Source organism: Dreissena polymorpha, chromosome 4, assembly GCF_020536995.1.
Source record: "Dreissena polymorpha isolate Duluth1 chromosome 4, UMN_Dpol_1.0, whole genome shotgun sequence".
Taxonomy (NCBI): domain Eukaryota; kingdom Metazoa; phylum Mollusca; class Bivalvia; order Myida; family Dreissenidae; genus Dreissena; species Dreissena polymorpha.
In genome coordinates this window covers 128,571,547-128,591,339 of record NC_068358.1, presented here as the reverse complement: position 1 = coordinate 128,591,339, position 19,793 = coordinate 128,571,547, and the positions used below count along the sequence as shown (strand labels likewise).

Below are 19,793 nucleotides of genomic sequence, written 5' to 3'. Positions count from 1 at the left end.
ACAATCAGTTATTATTTTTAATAATATCACATAGAATAAAACATTTTTTATTTCTTTCGGTTTAAGTCTTCCAAATTTAATGTAAGTTAAGAAACTATTTTCAAATGCGCAAGTAATTATCAATAGGGGCCAATAAGTGTCATTTTACACCATATGTGGGCTTTCTACTAATCCGTTATCAAAACAGATGCCGCAAACTGTGAATGACCCTTTGAAAACCCGGTCTGATTAGCGAGTTTTTTTGTACATGAAAATTCTTTCAACTTTTTATATTTTAAACATTGCAGAAGATAGTTTTCGAGGAAATAATAATATATAATAATATATTGTGTATGTTACTTTTTTGACGACTTTGACTTTGTTATACGATTATAACAATGCGCATGGGTCATTTTGACCAAACGCATTGTAGATATGTGTTATATCGGATTTCAATAAAAACGTTCTTCGTCTTCTATTATAATAAATTTACTTACCTGTGCTACATTTGCGATGTTGCCATCGGTTGCAAAAATTAACGGCTTTTATTTAAAAAAAAAAGAAACATCTATTACTCAAGGAAAAATATTGTGACTAACGAACAATTCATACTGTATGCGATAATTGGCGATAATTTTGCCGACTTTGATGATAAATTTAACGGCTTTTAAGTAGACTAATAAAAAAGTTTTGACTATTTAATAGATATGATAATTATAATCAGCACCACTATTCAATGATAATAAAAACTATTGTATGGCCTTTCTGGTATACCATGAGGCCTTTTTGGTTCACTTATGCGGCCGATTCGCGTAGCCATTTTTATGACGGACTTCGGCGGAGTGACCCCCCTTGAAATCGGTGGGCGTGGCTTCACTCTCGCTGTCGAAAGGTCAATTGAGTTTTATGTCTGCCCAAATTTTCATTTTGACATTTCTTTAAATAATGAAATTCTGCATGTGGTAATTTATCCTGTTTTCAGATATTTGCATACAGCCGTTTCGATTTTCCACAAAAAAACTTTATATTTTGAGTGACCAAAGCTAAAAAGGGGTGCATTGCTTCATATAATAACTGATATTTTTCTACAGTGCTGATTGAACTTTATTTAGCTCCTCAGTTTCATAGTGATATTTCTTTGCTTAAGAAAGTTACACCATATTTTATATACCCTATTTTGCAGGTGAATGTTTTAATCCATAAAAAGTTTCCATTCAACTCCTTCATAGTTGTAATCACTAAAACTTAAAACATATACTATGGCTTGTAACATTAACTAAATTATTTTACAGTGCAGATTTAGTTTTATGCCTGCCCATATTTTCATTGTGATATTCCTTTAAATAATGGAATTGTGCAATTTTTAATTGACTCAGTTTATCAGACATTTTCATTCAGCCTTTTTGATTTTCTGCAACAAAGTTTAAAGACTGTGTTAAAATTGCTTTTTATTTTAAAATAATTATATCCCAATATGATTGAAATTATACAAAAATGAATAAAAAATAAATTTGTTACAAAGAAATGGACTCATGCTGGCAATTCGAGGAGAAAGATTATGGGAAAATTTTGATTTCAAGCATTCTGATGACAGTTGACAGTATTGAATAGAATTAAAGCTCAATTTCAACCTTAGGATGTTAATTTACAATAAAGAAATTTAATTATAATATGAATATGGTTAAATGCCTCATTATTATTGATTTCAAAAACAATAAAACTTAGCATATCTCTGTAATTAAATTATCTTGATTAAATTTAGGGATTTTTTTATTCCTTTCTTAGCTTTCCCAAATATCCATAAAAACCTTCCAAGGCAGATGTCAAATTGACCCTAGTTACTAATGTTATGTAATATTCCATACAGAACTCCCAATTCAGTCATCTAGTTTATGGCTATATGGGTGAAATATGCATTATCAGTAGATAGATCTCAAATTTATTATGGCAGAGACAGTATGGTGCCAGATATGGTGACAGCATGTTCTATGGATCATATCATTAGCCCTCCCAAATTTAATCAACTTTTTATAATAATCATGTATAATTAGACATCATACTCATTCGCAATATTACTTTGTGTAAATTCGTATAAATAATAGTTTGTTTATTTTGTGTAGTTCAAACCGTTGATGAATGTGCTTAATTAAAAAGTGCTTCTGTTTTATAAGTTGAGTAAGGTTTAAATTAATTAATCATTTAATATATGATTTAATTTATAACTTTAGTCATGTAATTATTAATTTAAGAATTTATTATTAATCCTAATGGTTCTTGTTGATCAATTTATAATATAGTAAAGTAATTTAATAAGGTGGGTTAGCTCAGGTAATATTTAATACCACACAATACCAGGTAATAAGACAAACTTTTGACTTATTACCAGGTATCGTGTGGTGTAAATAGTTGATTGGTTGTTTATTGTTTTTCTATGTTCATTTGCTGAAATATGATAATGAATGTATTCATGAATTCATCAGGAAACATTATAAAATGCATGTTTATATGCCTTCTTTATAAATTTTATGAGGCATTTATATTTTTAATCTAAATTTAGAATAGCATATAATAAATATCATATGATTTGGTGCTCATCTGCCATGCTCATTGGTATTTTCAGTTTGGCCAGGCCCAGGAGGGAGCGACTGAGTGATGGGGTGCAAAAGCGATCTCGACATTTACTTGATGAATCATCCCGAACAGCACTTGTTGATCATCTCCTGCTCAATGAGGATGAATCCATAACTGAGAACTGAGGACGATACTTCTCTCAACATCACATTGTATAAAGACAAAGCAACTAAGCGTGGTTTGTCATCGTCAACAACCGAACCAGGCTCAGCTGCTGTTGGAGTCTGTCAAGTTGAGATCACTGTACCTATCAGGGTTGAGTGTTACATACTTAAGGAAGTGATCCAAAGCCATATATTGTCCATATACACGCAAGAGACCTGGAAATGCTCTGTTTACATTCAGATCAAAGCAATGGCAAAACATATTAAGTATGAAAGTATGTGTAAATGAAGCAGGACACACTATTGTGTATGTATGTTTATTGTTAGGAAGTTGCTCAGGACCATTTGTGGGAACACATTTCTAGTGATTATATTTTTGCCAATTAGCTCACCTAAGCACAGTGTGCCATTGGTGAGCTTTTGTGATCACATTTTGTCTGTCATGCGCAGTGTGTTGTGGGGCATCAACAGTTGCCTTGTTAACACTTTAGAGGCCACATAAATTGTCCAATCTTCATGAAATTCGGTCAGAACATTTGTCCCAATGATATCTTGGACAAGTTAAAAAATGGTTCTGGTTTATGGTCCGTCATCATGAAACTTGGTCAGAAGATGTGTCCCTATGATATCTTGGGCAAGTTCAAAAATGGTTCTGGTTGGTTGAAAAACATTGGCACCAGGGGGTGGGGCATTTTTCTTATATGTCTATATATAGCTGTAAAAAAACTTGTTAACACTCAAGAGGCCACATTTATTTTCCGGTCTTCATGAAACTTGGTCAAACAATGTGTCCCAATGATTTCTCTGACAAGTTCGAAAATGGTTCCGGTTGTTTTAAAAACATGGCCAGGGGGCGAGGCATTTTTCCTTATATGGCTATGGTAAAAACATGTCAACACTCTAAGTCACATTTATAGTCCAATCGCCATGATGAAAAATTATTATGTGATTATGGTTTTTCTTCAGCAATATTAATATCCTGCCTCAAACGATAATGGCTCTTATGCATTAGCTTACATGTTTGTTGCCTGCATAACTGCAGAATATTAGCTGTTTTCTTCCAATATGTTATTTGTTATATCAACAACTTGCTTAATATGTGTTATGTTTGATAAATTGCTTAATGTTTGTTATGCAAGGTGTATTGATATTTGTTCATGAAATATGAAGTTTTGATGAAATATTAAACTGTAAAAACTATGTTCATGCATTCTTTTATTGCGACGACTAAAATTGTTACTTCAGAGGTTTATGAAGAGACTTTATCACATAAATGGTTGCATAGGCTCCTTTGTAGAAGCCGGGACACATGCCTTTTACTTAATCATAATGTACATAAGAGGACATACTTTTCAAGTTTAGATGATGTTTTTTTACAACAAACGGAATCCATATGTTCTTTTCATTAACTTTGCATTCTAGGCACTCATACACAACTGACTGAGTAAAGTCCTGAACAAATTAACTATCATAATATTCATCATAATTCACTATCACAATATTCATCATAATCGGTATACCTAGAAGTAAATCCAGATTTAAATCCTCGTCATCCCATGACACAATATCCGTTTCAGACATTGTGAAAAGACACAGAAAAGTAACTTCATAACTGGATCGATATGCTTAATTACGGAGAATGGCACAGAATACGGGTCTGAAGATTTCTATACATGTACTCTAGGCGACAATGTTATAATTGGTAAAATCGTGCGTTGAATTTAGCGGTCATTAAAGAGAACCATGAACACAAACAGTCGATTAGAGCAGACCAAGAATAGATTCTCTCCATAAGAAGACGAATTTGTTCAGAGCTTTATTCAAATTATACTACACGTAAATGGCAGTCGGATTTATCAAATTTAAACACTGCAATTAAAATGAAAAACAAAAATCTAATTTAAACAACCAATTATTAGTTGTTTGTCGTAAGATTATAATCGCTTCTTTATTTGAATTTATCGTATTTCAAAGGCCATCATTAAATACCGGTTATCATGGTGTGTGTTTTTTTCAAACTGGAGGCGAATAAAATCGCTAAATACAACAATGCGGCATGTGATTTATTTTAATTGACACATTACAATTGTGTGATAGTACCGCATACATTCTCATATTAATAATACATAACAGTTTATTTGTTTCAAATCGCAAAAACTGAAACGCGAAAGCGTGTTTCAGAAATGTTGATAAGCGTGTTAACTACCGTGGCAACCGACAAACAGTTGAGCGCTTATCTCGCCGAAACCCGCGACGGGCGAGAGTTTACCGATATTTGGCGTCCTGCTTATCTCTGTTATCTACGTCTCTGCATTTTGTAACCATTCACATTCGTCACTATTTGGAATTCCCGTTTCAAAAAATAGAACATTTTGGTAACAAGGGGGCGACTCGTGATGTCAGCAATCGTTAAGGTTACAATATACTAAATAATCGAGTCATGAAGGGCTGTACTTTCTAAACAAATCATATTTTCCTTGAAGGCATGTTAAGCACTTCAGACGGTTGTTCTGGTTTTATCGTTTGGAGATATTGATAGGGTAAGCATAGGTGTTCACTACTAAATCCCTGAAATAGGATAAAGTTGGAGATTAAAGTAAAAAATGGCACTGCAAAAGGTTACAATCCATTAGAAAACGGCCGAAAAAAGGCGCAAAAACAGTCGATTTTGATTTGAGTCGAATTTATTTTTTGGTTTGATCGTGACATATCTTTTTTATTGCTTAAATCGATTCAGCTAAGAATGCCCGTCAAGAAAAGGTATGGTTATGGGGGTCTCTATGTGCAAAATGTTGTATTTATTTTCGCTCAAAGTTATCGCTTTTACATCGAAACATATAAGGAAACTATTGAGTATATTTTGACCTAAACATTTACTTCCGCAGCAACTTCCCTGTATCTTGCAACTATGCTTTCAGCGCCATCGGCGCTCTCGTTCAAATTGTGAATGAGGCTAATCAGTAGTGCGTTCAGTTACAGCGAACGTTCGCCAATGATCGTTCGTTTCCGATTCGGTCTTATAGAACGATAAGTTCGGCGCGAACGTTTCAAGATGGCGGCTCCCTGAAATTTGTTGCGATTTTGATGGCGGAAATCGCTAATAACACAGAAAGTACTTAACTAACAGATATTTCCAAAAAAATAAAACCTATAATAATTTGATTATAATTATAAGTGGTGTGGATGCGATAGTGTTATTTTTCATTAGCGATCGAAATTTAGTGTAAGAGGTGCATTGAATCAGTTATAAAACAAAGGCCTAAAATAGCGCAATTCATTACAATCTTCAAATGTAGTTGTAATTTTCTTTTACATTTAATGAATTTTCGTTTCGTTAACATTTAATGAAAATATTAATAAATTTTAGCATTCACATGGAAAAAAACAACACCTGCATATTTTGCGAATTGAACTGTCTTTGAATGCACATGTATATTGAAAACTCTTTTGTAGTTATTATGAGCGATACAAATCTGGCATTTTATTATACCATAAATCTATACATTTATTTTACCCAAATATTTTATATTGATATAATGATCAAACGCGATTGCTTGTTTTCACGATGATGTTTCGAACACTGCAAAAACGCACGATCTTTACACGTTATTATATCGGTTTACATTTGCAGGTACCCGTTAAATACGATAATTGTGTAGCAGTAAATTTCTACACTATTTTAAATGTATTGTCATTATAAAACACTTAAGTGTAATGTTAAAACTGGCTTATATATATACTTAATAGTTCCTGTTAATCCATTTCGAACAAATGTACGTCTATTTTTTTTAAATATTTTCAAATGTTTTATTAAAGCGACTGTTAAGTTTTTGGCTTAATATGCCCAGAGATGACACGGAGGTATCATAAATTGTGTTTAATGACCAGACACATGTGGTTAATGACCCCATACTGAGTCACCCTGTTTTCTTACTTATTGTCTGGACAGTATCCGATCATATCGAGATAATCGGTTTGTGATGAGCAAAGGGGCAATTAAACAATGGGTGGTTAAACATGCTGAAATAAGGAGTGTCAAAATTGGTGTGAACAATTAAATAAAAACATTTGCATGTATCAAGAGGATTTAGTTAATCTGTAACAAGGTAAGTCTTTACGGACATATAGGTTCAAAAAGTTTCTTTATGTTGATAACATAATATCAATCAATTTGTTGTTTGTTTTCGTCCTTATTTGTGTTCATTCATTGGATTCTATTTAATATGGAAGAATTTCAATTTCTGAGTATTTTGTTGTTCTTAAAATGGGTCGCGAATATGATTGAAATCTTATCACGATGCGGATCATCAAACGCAAACAATAGCAGAATGGCCGCAGTGTTGGCGGCCAAAATTTGAGGATGCGCAAACGTGACGTCATTATCGGAATCCCCAAAACCTCCTATACACTTTGTTTATTGTTCAATTCACGTTATGTACTACAAAAAAAGTAAAAAATATCGAAGTTACACTGAACAAATACAACATATTTATTTGTCCGCCATCTTGGTTTCGCTAGCGAACTACTTCCCGAGAGGGTTCGCTTCAGTTCGCGAACGTTCGCGGCGAACCGAGCGTTCAATAGCGAACGTTCGCGACCGTTCGCGAATTATAGCGAACGTTCGCTGTAACTGAACGCACTACTGGAGTTCATGGAGTTGTCGTTGTGTCAAAGCACTGAATAGTGGTACCTTATCTACAAGATTTGCATCACCAATAAATGTGGAAAATATTAAAATTCAATTAAAATGACAATATATTCCATTTATCAGACAAAGCATAATCATCCCGCCTCCCGTTTGAAAAATTGAATGACAATATGCACAAATTATGAAAATTATTCGATACATTTAATAACACAATAAGGTTTAATAGTTTTTGTACATCTCATCAACGCAAAATTACACATTACGGAGCATAACAATAGTATTATAAAACACATGTATTTCCGCTCGGCATTCTGAGCTATAAGAGATGGTAGGGTTGCACAAATTATGTCATCCACTAAGCAGCCCCGACACAAGCGCTCAAAGAGATAGACACACAAACACCGAGAGCTGTTAACTGTATATGAAAGATAAATAATATCATCAATGACTATCAATTTATTTTAAGCCTCTTACTATTCTACAAGTAACTGCTACAACAATCAGTACAACACAAATTTGCAGAAGGTCTGGAGGCCATCATGGAAAGCTGGAAAGATTTTATGGACAATTATGAAAATTTTTAGATTTCACTGTTGTATATATGCTTTTATTTGTTTAGTTTTTTACCGTTTACAACATTTTATGCCTTTTTGTTTAACAGCTCACACTTTCCTGTATTAGCTGGTGTACCAGTTCTAACTGCACATATATATACCCATAACTGTAAACTGCCCTATTTGAACCAGAATACAAGGGATAATGGCCATAATAAGGATTGCATGACAAGTCCCAACATATGTTAAATATTTCCACCAGGGATCCATACATGTGATCCTCAGATTATTAGTCCAGTGCTCTACCAACTAAGCTAACCTGCCCTTAAATAAATGATCAGTGTTAACAATTCGCTTTGTGAAAGCGAAAGTGACTAATACATTTATTATGACATTTCTATTACTGTAAAATCAACAGGAAAAACAATTCATATAATATCAAATAGCAGGGCAAGAATTTAAACACAAAAAATCATATACTAGTAACTAGTAAACAAATTACTAAAACATTAAGGAATAATTTCATAAATAATTGCAAACATTTGTTACAAATACAGACAACACAGTCACAGCTACAAATATTTATGTTAGCTTTGTGAAACTAAACAAAGTATCGATCATAATTTTGTTGATTTTTCCGTTTTGCCCTTAACTGGTTATCGGTTTTATGGAAGTTTATTTACAAAATGGTAACAAATTAATAGAATGTAAACACATCAATTCTTTTCACCACATTTACACACAACAGAACTTGAAATGTGGGAAGTCTTTGCTGGGCAACCTATGTGCATTATCACACAATATATATTCTATAGATTTCAAAATAATGAAAAAAAACCATCATACCACAAAAAGGGTTGTCACTCTGATTCCCACTAAGTATTATTTTTTCTCAAAGAGGAACAAAAGGCAATAATTCGAAAGATAATTTAGAAAAGGTTTCAGTCTGTGTACCGAGAGCCCTTACTCTAAATGTCCTCTATCAATACATATGAAGTCATATGTTACTCCCTTCAATATTTAGGAATTCATGTTTACTCATGAAAAACGAACAAAAGGCAATCACACAATACATACAGCAGTGAGTTATTGTCCTTAACTACGAAAGTCTCCATTTTTGTTTCAAGCCACTTTGCATTATCTTGGGTGTAAAATTCCTCTCACCCACTCACTATGGCAAGTGACCGATGTCTTTGGCATGCTTGATTCGTGTCATGCTTGTTTGACATGGTTACAGCATTTTCCATTTGTATAATTATAAAATGCAAAAAACAACAACAATAAACAAGATATTTGTTTGTCAGAAACACAATGTCCCCTTTTGCGCGCTTTGAAGCTATATATTGTTATCTACGTCTCTGTCCCACGTTACTCCAAACATTGACTGATATAAGAACTTCCTGTTGACCATGATATGAAAAAATATATCAGGCAACGTTATATCAGGCAGATATCAATGCGGTGGTATGATAAACAATGATCACAAGGCATGTTTAACCAAAGACCTATAAAATACACGCCCGTCACCATATTTGATTGAATATAGCTGTAGCGGAGAAGATGTTTCCAATCTGTGTATTCTATAGGTCTTTGGTTTAACATAGGAGTGGCATGATTTACAAAATATGTACAGCTACTCATGAAAATATATACCAAAAAAAAAAAATTCTTTATGATATCATTTCAGCTGTTGTTAAATTTTACAATATCACAAACCAAAGTCAAAAGCGAAAGTTATGTATCATTTGTAAACTTATAAAGCTGTTATCATTTGAAGTTAGTTATCTTAAACCAAATAGTAGGTGAATATACAAGTATTTGATTACACAGAATGTCAAGCAATACTTCTGTCAAAACTCGATTATTCTGGTAACAGTTTTCTATTTAAAGTACCGGTAATGGTGACCTAGATCAAAATGGTTAAAATGCAAAAAGAACAACACATACTCACTGTATTTAAGTATTTAAGAAGCAGAACCTACAAACACAATAAGTTTAATTTGTTTGGCTGTCAATGAAAACATATAGGACATAATAGGAGTAAATTTCTCATTTTTTTTAATGATATTATAGTACAGTAAGAAATTCAAAGGCAAACATCTTCAAAACTTATTTTCATAGAAGCAACAACATATACAGACATGCATTTAACACTGAAGAAAACACACACAAAAAACGATTGCTGTAGGCAAGATTGTATAAATCAGTACAGAAATGGTTATTATATATAATGCTGTGTGTATCCTGTGTCTTTCAAATTGTGAATGAGGCTATTCAGGAGTTCAGGGAGTTGTTTGCTTTGCAGTATACAAAAACTGTAGTTGTATTTGCATCACCAATATATGTGGAAAATATTAAAATTCAATTACAAGTACAATAAATTCCACATTTATCAGACAAAGCATAATCATCCCGTCTCCCCTTTGAACAATAGAAGGACAATATGCAAACATTATGAACATTATTCAAAACATTTTACCACACATTATGAAATGTGAATAAATAACGCTACGGTATATATAATATCACATAAACAGAGATACATGTAATTACTGGAAGGAAAATAAACGAAACATTAATACTGATGCATAAATTTAAACAAGAGGGCCATGATGGCCCTGTATCGCTCCACTGTTTTTTTATGTGAAAAAAGCGTGCAATGCGCATGGGTTGAAATGTACTCAAACATGTTATTTTCTCTTTCTATCCCTCGTCCCACTGGGCGCTTAAAAATGGAAGGGTGAGCATTTTTATATATGGAAAACGTTGCTACGGTGTTAACTAAACAGACTAACACGCAAATTCGTTGAATTGATATCCCCCGCCAAACTAGAGCTTTGGTGTACAATGCCATTTGGCGTGCATCATCGTCTTATCCACAAGAGGGCCTGAACGGCCCAAGGTATCCCCCGCAACATATGCTTTGTTTGAGGATGGGTGCAAATTGGACGGATGAACATAATGATAGATGGACGGACGGAGGACAGCGCTTCCAAGATATGGCTCCGGACACAAAAATGCCTATAGTAAAAAGCATTTTTTCAAGATACAAAGGGCCATAAGTCTGTTTTTAACAGATGGTGTACAATGCCATTTGGCGTGCATCATCCTCTTATGCATATATATACTCATACCAAGTTTAAATGAAATCCGCCAAAGCACTTCCAAGATATGGCTCCGGACACAAAAGTGCCTATAGTAAAAAGCATTTTTTCAAGATACAAAGGGCCATAAGTCTGTTTTTAACAGATGGTGTACAATGCCATTTGGCGTGCATCATCCTCTTATGCATATATATACTCATACCAAGTTTCAATGAAATCCGCCAAAGAACTTCCAAGATATGGCTCCGGACACTAAAAAGCATTTTTTCAAGATACAAAGGGCCATAAGTCTGTTTTTAACAGATGGTGTTCAATGCCATTTGGCGTGCATCATCCTCTTATGCATATATATACTCATACCAAGTTTAAATGAAATCCGCCAAAGAACTTCCAAGATATGGCTCCGGACACTAAAAAGCATTTTTTCAAGATACAAAGGGCCATAAGTCTGTTTTTAACAGATGGTGTACAATGCCATTTTGCGTGCATCATCCTCTTATGCATATATATACTCATACCAAGTTTAAATGAAATCCGCCAAAGAACTTCCAAGATATGGCTCCGGACACAAAAGTGCCGGACGGACGGACGGACAGCCGGACGGACGGACGGACAACGCCAAAACAATATCCCTCCGCCTCTGGCGGGGGATAATAAATATACTCATACCAAGTTTCTATGAAATCGGCAAACACACTTCCAAGATATAGCTCCGGACACAAAAGTGCCAAACGGACGAACAACGCCGAAACAATATCCCTCCGCCTTTGGCGGGGATAAAAAAGCCCGGGAATTGTCGCACAGGTCCTTTGCTTATAAAGTAGGTACATTTATCTCTCCAAAAGAAATGGTCATAATGGAACAACGAATCATTAGTAATTAAAAAGCAGCATATACGATAGTTAAGAACATTGCACTTCATTAATTCCAACACCTTCTCTTGATTACAAAGTTTGAGTTTACCATGCAGTATCATATATTGACTTTTCTTGAAATAATTATGTTCATGGAATTTGTGTTTTTAAAATCAATAAGATATTATTATACTGGTTTAAACACTACAAAAAAGACATGAAATTAACATGTCATCCGAAATATTTTTATCCGGATATATGGTCACTTTCAACATATTTAATTAAAACCCGACTTTTTTCAGTTCTCTTGGATACAAAGTTTGAGTTTACCATGAAGTATCATATATTGACTTTTCTTGAAATAATTAGGTTCATGGAAGCTGTGTTTTTATAATAATAATATAATAATAATAAAATCTTTATTTAAAGAAGATAGACTTTATGACGTCATACGACCGACTTTCCCAGTTGTAATCTACATGCATAGGTCATTGGGTTTATAACGTTCCATTTTATTTATATTTTCTCTCTGATAGGCGTTTCTTGTTTGATTTAATTATTTTTAATTTGTTTAGCAGTCACATAAACAACCAAGTAATTATGTTACTCTTGTATCTTCAATGCAATTGAGTTATTAAATAGTAATAAAATTGAATGCGTTTTAATTCCCTTTTATTATTGTTTAATTTGAGTAACAATGCTATGACGTTAAATTTTATTTACACTTAAATGTATTATGAATATTGCTGGGCCAAGTGTGAGGTTGAGCGCTCTATAACCAGGTTTAAACCCCCAATGCTTTGCATTGACCGTTCCAAGGCGGTGACTCCAGCTTTATTCATATTTTGTGTTTATGTTGGTTTGTATTGTGCTGTATTGTGCTGTTTTGTACTGTTTGGGCAATCGGTCACTTGCCTTAAATAAAGGACCAACTAATTGTTTTAATGGAAATTCAATACTGCTCCAGCAGCTGGAGTTTCACTTCTTTATATTGTTAAGAAATACATCAGATGAAATTACATAATATGCAACTTATATAATTCATTTCTTATTTTCAACAAGGTCTTCTAACAATATACAATTTACAACAAATACATCATATTTCATCTTGAGCAATAAGAACAAAACATAAAGAATCATATATGCATGCACACTTATGATGATATATATTATAATTAAAAACAAATGACAGAAATAAAACTACAATAACCATTTATGCTAGAACAGTATTCAAACATTAAACTAATGTTATTTACTAAAACAACATGAAGCATGTTCAATTCATTTCATAAAGTGTGGAAGAAAGATAAGCTTTTAATTTTTTCTTAAGGTTCATGAGGGGGATAAAATTCATTAAAACTTCGCTTTGGTTTTTCTTCATTCAATGTGGTACAATATGGTCAAACTATATATCATTTTAAAGCTTAAGACGGATAGAATAACATAAACACATTTTTGACATTCAATATTTGTGTGCTTTATTCATATTTTGGTTTAAAACCAATACATTTTTACACTAATTTACAAAATCTCAATCTAAAGTTAGGAAGGATATGCACTACCTTAAGTTGAATAAATACAAAGCTATATACATATACAAGGTCAAGTTAGCAACATTTCACAGAAAATTATTGTCATAAAACAACAAATGAGTTTTTATTCAACTGCCTTTTTTGGATAAATTTCCTAAACAAAGTTCTAAAAATAACTAAAACGTAAGTACTTTTGAAAAATCCAGGTATGGTGGATAATAAGAGTCACAATTCTATTTCAAAGGCTTAACAATTTTTTTATTTACCTCACAACCAAATTGCAAATTTTAAACCATCTGAAATTGAAATAGATTGCAGACGACATATAAAATTGTAAAGGAATATAAACAAATTGGCAAACCGATTGATTTTATATTTCGATTCCTTCTACCCATTTTGAAAGCGTGGCCATCGCTGTGCTCCGTAGAAAACGTGCAAAACAAATCGGTCGAAACCACGTGCAGTGGTGAGAAAACCGGGTATGTGTATACACATACCTGAGAAAACACATATCTTATTTTGACAGTTGGATGGCAACTAATAAAACAACTATTAACATTAATCAGCAAGAGATCGCACTAAAAAACAGAAATGACCACGCAGAGATATCATCACTTACCCTATTTCAAATATTTTCCAGCTGAAAATTGTCCCCCACACGTCTTTTTTAGTTTATTTGTATTGTTTTTCTGGAGCCGAAGTGAATCTCACAGAATATCCATCCAACTTCCGTTGTTTTCACTTTCGTTATTAAAAACTCCGTTTAAAAGAATAATTTCTACTTTTAGATTGTTAAAGCGATGTATTATTATATATGATCATTCTAATAGTATACCGTGATGAATTGAACGGAGTTACGTATCGATCTTTCTGTCAGTCTGTAAGCGTACTATTTTATGCGCAATTATATAAGTAATGTGATTCGACAACGATTGTAAACATTGGTGAAATGCTTCTTACATAGTTATTCTTTTAAGTGTTTATGAGGTCTGATCGTGCAGTTTGCAAACATAAACGGAAAGAGTACAATCCAATGCATTTGTCATCGTCAACCGTTTGGAATGTCAATAAGGCGATGAGTGAGTTTTAAGCATGTTTATTTCTATTTTATTAATTAAAAAATGGCTGCCCCCATGGTGATGAAATGACGTGTGTTCGAGTTTTGATATTTCTAGATATGTTAACTTTTTTTACTATTTAAGCGTAACTTGCCCTCGTCAATGTCGATATTAATCACCAGTTATATAATTTTCCGCCGAAATACGTGGAATAAACATGATTCAGATTTTTGAAAATAATGTATATTTTAGTGTTAAAATCGCTTTGTATTTTGATTGATTTTGTGGATGTTATGATACGTTGATGTACAGAATTGGTAGCAGTTTGAAGGAAAAACATCCTTTAAAGAATATATGTATACATTTTCAATGTGGCACTCTTCCTTTAGTCAAATTTGAGTTCAATGCTAGGGGTCCCACATTCTTCAAATTGAAGCCTCTACATGAACCTTAAATGTAATTAAAAATTGTTTGTTTGACGTATAGATTGGGGTAACGAATTCCAATTTTTTGCTAGAAAATTCAAACGATTGTTTGAAATGGTTTGTTTTGGGTATTCGCACTAGCTTTAAATCCCCCTTTTCGCAAGATCACAAGTTATAGTGATTATTTTGTGAAGGTGTCAAAAGGTCACGTATGTATGTTGGGGTTTGATTGTGAAATGCTTTAAATACAATAACTGACGTGAAATAGTGATAACGCTGTTCGAAAGTCAACCATTTTAGATGTTTAAATAGTGTTTTTGAATTAGTGTTGTACTTTTTATTTAAAATATGTGCACCACAACGCTTTTGTATTTTGATTATTCTATTTATTTCCGTTTTTGCCGCTGAACTCCAAGTAACGCATGCGTAGTCGGATATAGGTGAAATATAACCATTATAGATGAGCTTACGCATTTCAAGGGTTAAATATGGTTTTAATTTTTGCAAAAGAAACATTGGTGATGACATTTTGAACAAACGCTGTTAATGTGTAGTTTCCAAGATAGAGTATTGTCAATATAAAGGCCAAGAAGTTTTTGACAATTTACTGTTTTGATCACCGTATCTGAAATTTTAAGTTTTAGATTTGTTAAGTTTTAAGCTTTCCGTTTCGACCCTAATACCATACAAGTAGTTTTTAGTGGATTAAGAATCATGTTGTTAGTTTGGTACCAATCATTTACAATTGAAAGATTTGTTTGTAGATTATTTTGAAGTGTTTGAATATTTGTTCCCACAGTGTGCAATGTTGTATCATCAGCATACATTGCAGAATCACATGTAAGATCTAGCGAAAGATCATTGACGTAAATAAGAAATAGAAGAGGTCCTAAAATAGATCCTTGGGGAACACCAGCAATGATGCTTTTACAAGTAGAGGTAGTGCTTTCTGCTTTGATATACTGAAATCGATTGCGGAGATATGAAGAAAATAGGTCGCATGACCTATCATTAAAATGATAAAGTTTTAATTTGTATAAAAGAACCCTATGGTCCACAAGATCAAATGCTTTTTTTAAATCCAAGAAAATTGTACCTACCAGATTTCCATTAATAAGATAAAAAAAAGTAAAATCAATAAGATATATTTAAACTGGTTTAAACACTACAAAAAAGACATGAAATTAACCTGTCATCCGAAATATTTTTATCCGGATATATAGTCCTTTTCGACATATTTAAATAAAACCCGACTTTTTTCAGTTTATAAGAAAAACATGCATAACACATGTTCATACTTCAATTCCTTTGTAAGCAGTCACCATCTGATCTAAAATGTCACTAAATTACAGGGTTTTATCTCATGTTTACAAGAAAATCAGAAGAAAACAACAAAATTGACATTTTTTCCCACAGCTTCGTGACCCAATTTCCGATGGTCTGTATAAACATTGATTTAAAAAAAAAATAGTTGTGCATATGCTTACATGTATTGATAGATTTTTTTATTGATAAACATCTCCAATGCTTCAAAAAGTAAAGATAATGTCTACAAACGGACATAAAAAAGACTTTACCATACATGCATGTAGGCTTGCTGGAGTTTCACTGCTTTATATTGCATTGCACAACAGTTTGAGTGTGCTGCGTGGATGCAGTAGCGTGTATCCCCGTACATATCTTCGATGTTGTTATATTTTCAGCCTTCAGAGGCTGGTAGCGGTATTGTGTTTTTATTATTTTTTAAGAAACCTTGTTTAAGACCTTTCTTATACTTAGATTCTTATACATTCTCTGTACTTATAAAGTAAACGTGTATGTTCATCAATTGAGAGTTCTGCAGGTTATACTGAATTTTTACAGACCATTATCTGACAAGCTGCCTCTTACTCTTTTATGTATGTTCACTTGGCAATGTGTATTAATGTGATTATAAGATTGGTGGTTTCGCCAAATAAATAACCTATGGACAGATTGATTACAAAAAACCCGAAAGTTGTTCTCTCACCATTGAGAATTCCGATTACACGTAGTATTCATTTGCCGTTAAATTATAGACAATTACTTTTTTCTAAACCTACAGTCAAATTAAGTTTACTTCGAACATCTTTCATTGGAGGTACAATGCGGCTGGGTTCTAGTTCGCAGCGTAATTTAGCTCCGTGTAATCGGTATCCTACAATAAATAAGTGCAACTCCAGGAAGTGTTTATGTTGCAAGTTTTTAAATATGTCCTCTTTTATTCTTTCATCGGTTAATAACCGCAAATTTTCAGTTAATATTAAATCCGATGTCTCATGAAATTCTATGCATGTGGTTTATGTTATTACTTGAAATGTACCCTGTTGTGGTGCGCAATACGTTGGGCAGACGGGTAGATCACTTAAAACACGTTTTAGGGAACATTTTTTAAAAATTAAAAATAACAATAAATTTTATAACTTCATTTACCAGCACTTTAATAAAACAGGTCATAGCGTAACAAATATTTCAATTCAACCTGTGGAGCAACTTATTTTTAATAATAGTACTTCAAGTCAGTGCCAATTAAAAGCAAGGTGCATGTCAGAATTTGAATGAATTAAACGTTTGCAATCAGCTTACCCACTTGGATTAAATGATAATATTCTAAATGTTGGAACAATTTCTAAAAATAAATCGATTAATTCATTTTCTCTGTTTAGTAAACGTCTAAGAAATAAACGTTCACATGGCATTAGGAAAAATGGTAACTTAAGGCGTAAATTTAAACGTCTGCTTTCTTTAAATGATTGCTACACAGTATTACAAAATGGGGGTAAACATAAATTACTAAGTGCACTTTGCTCTCTTTCTGTTTCTTCGTTGGCGCATATTGATAAGGAATGTAAACTTATTTTACTTAAATCTGACCCTCTATATGAATGTGCTTATATTATTGAATCTTTCACTGACTACTATCTTAAACCTTTTATTGAAAATGTACTTAACAAAACTAGAAATCGTATCAAAATTGAGTTTTGTAACAAAGGTCTTGATTTAATTGACCTTCCTAAAATATTCAATGATAAAAATGTACGTCGGTTGATTCCCCCTTATTTCCGCAATACTGAATCACCACTTATTTGCTACAAATATAGTAAACCTGTAAGAAGTATCGTTTTTAATTATAATTCTATTTCCACAGATATAAATGTAATAAGAAATTGCCCTACATTATGTGACTGTACTAGTTCTAAATATATATATGGTCCTGTTGGACATGTTATTACTGGGGACCTTAATTTCATTCAAAATAAAAACCTTAGAAATTTGCTACGCAGAGGCCCTAAGTACAGACTGCCTATTCCTGTTGATTTTGATGACTGCATTAAGAATATCGTAACATCCTTACATGATTATTGCACTAAATGGTGCAGGAAGGAAAATGCTGAAATTACTGCACTCAATGATTGGAAAACAAAAATATTTAGTATGGCCATGAATAAAATATGTTTTTATGATACACATCCTTTGGCCCTACCACATTCACCTAAATTTAATAAACAAAATCTCTGTAAATTGCTTGAAGACTTAAAATCTACATTCGTCTTAGTTCCTGCTGATAAGGCTGCTAATAATGTTATCATAATATGACGAGTGTTTTATGTTCAAACTATTTCACAAGAACTTTCACAAACTACATCATATTGTGAGTACAATAAGCAACCTAATGAAATTATTACCGACCATATTGCCCAATGCATAAAGTTAAATGTAATAGTCAATATTACTGACAAGAAATTGCCATCACTTTACTGGATACCTAAATTACATAAGACGCCATATAAAAGTCGTTTTATCGCTAATTCAGTGTCTTGTACCACCAAACAATTATCAGTGTACCTTACATCTGCATTGAGTGCTATTAGATATCATATAGCTAAATTTTGTAATAAAGTTTATGAAAATAGTAATATTAACCTATTTTGGTCAATAAAAAACACCTTAGAAGTTATTGATAAAATTGAAAATAAAAAATATAAGGTGTCACAGGTAAGTACTTATGATTTTTCGACACTTTATACAACGCTTCCTCACGCTTTAATAAAATCCAAACTTGTTTCTTTGATTGAAAAAACTTTTGCTAGAGAGAAATGTTTGTATCTAGCTTTAAACACTAAAACAGCTTTTTTTACTAATCAGATATTAGATAATTACATCATTTGGACTGGTCTTGACTTTTGTGCAGCACTTACTTTTCTTTTGGATAACTTGTTTGTTGAATTTAATGGTAAAATATTTAAACAAATTATTGGCGTTCCTATGGGTACTAATTGTGCGCCACTTATAGCTGACCTTTTTTATATTGTTATGAAAGCGAATTTATGTTAGAATTATCTAAAACTAAACAAGTAGATTTGATTAATTGTTTTAACCTTACTAGTAGGTACATTGATGACATACTTAATTTAGATAATCCATTATTTGAACAATATATTCACAAAATCCACCCAAAAGAACTAGTCTTAAATAGATCGTGTATATCCAATACAGACGCTGCGTATTTAGACTTACATTTAACTATTAATAATAATTTGATCAAAACTAGTTTATACGACAAACGGGACGATTTTAACTTTGAAATTGTGAATTTTCCGTTTCTAGATGGCAACATCCCTAAAGGACCTTCCTATGGTATTTACATTTCGCAGTTGGTACGATATGCCAGAGCATGTTCGTGTATTAAAGATTTTAATGATCGTAATCTAATATTAACTAAAAAATTGCTAAAACAAGGCTTTTTGTATCATAACCTAAGAAATAAATTTGCTAGATTTTACTCTAAGTATGGTGATTTAATTTCAAAATATAATGTTTCTTTAAAATGGCATTTAAATAATGGAATCTCCCATCCATCATTTTATGGAGATGTTTTGAAGCGT

The 19,793-nt window shown here is 32.6% G+C and overlaps 1 long non-coding RNA gene across 1 annotated transcript; it reads left to right on the top strand.

Moving 5' to 3' along the window:
* The first annotated feature begins 546 nt into the window (after window positions 1-546).
* Window positions 547-3,914, top strand: LOC127876432 (uncharacterized). Its single transcript, XR_008047853.1, has 2 exons — window positions 547-871; window positions 2,600-3,914. It is a non-coding gene; the product is annotated as an uncharacterized LOC127876432 (long non-coding RNA).
* The last annotated feature ends 15,879 nt before the right edge of the window (window positions 3,915-19,793 follow it).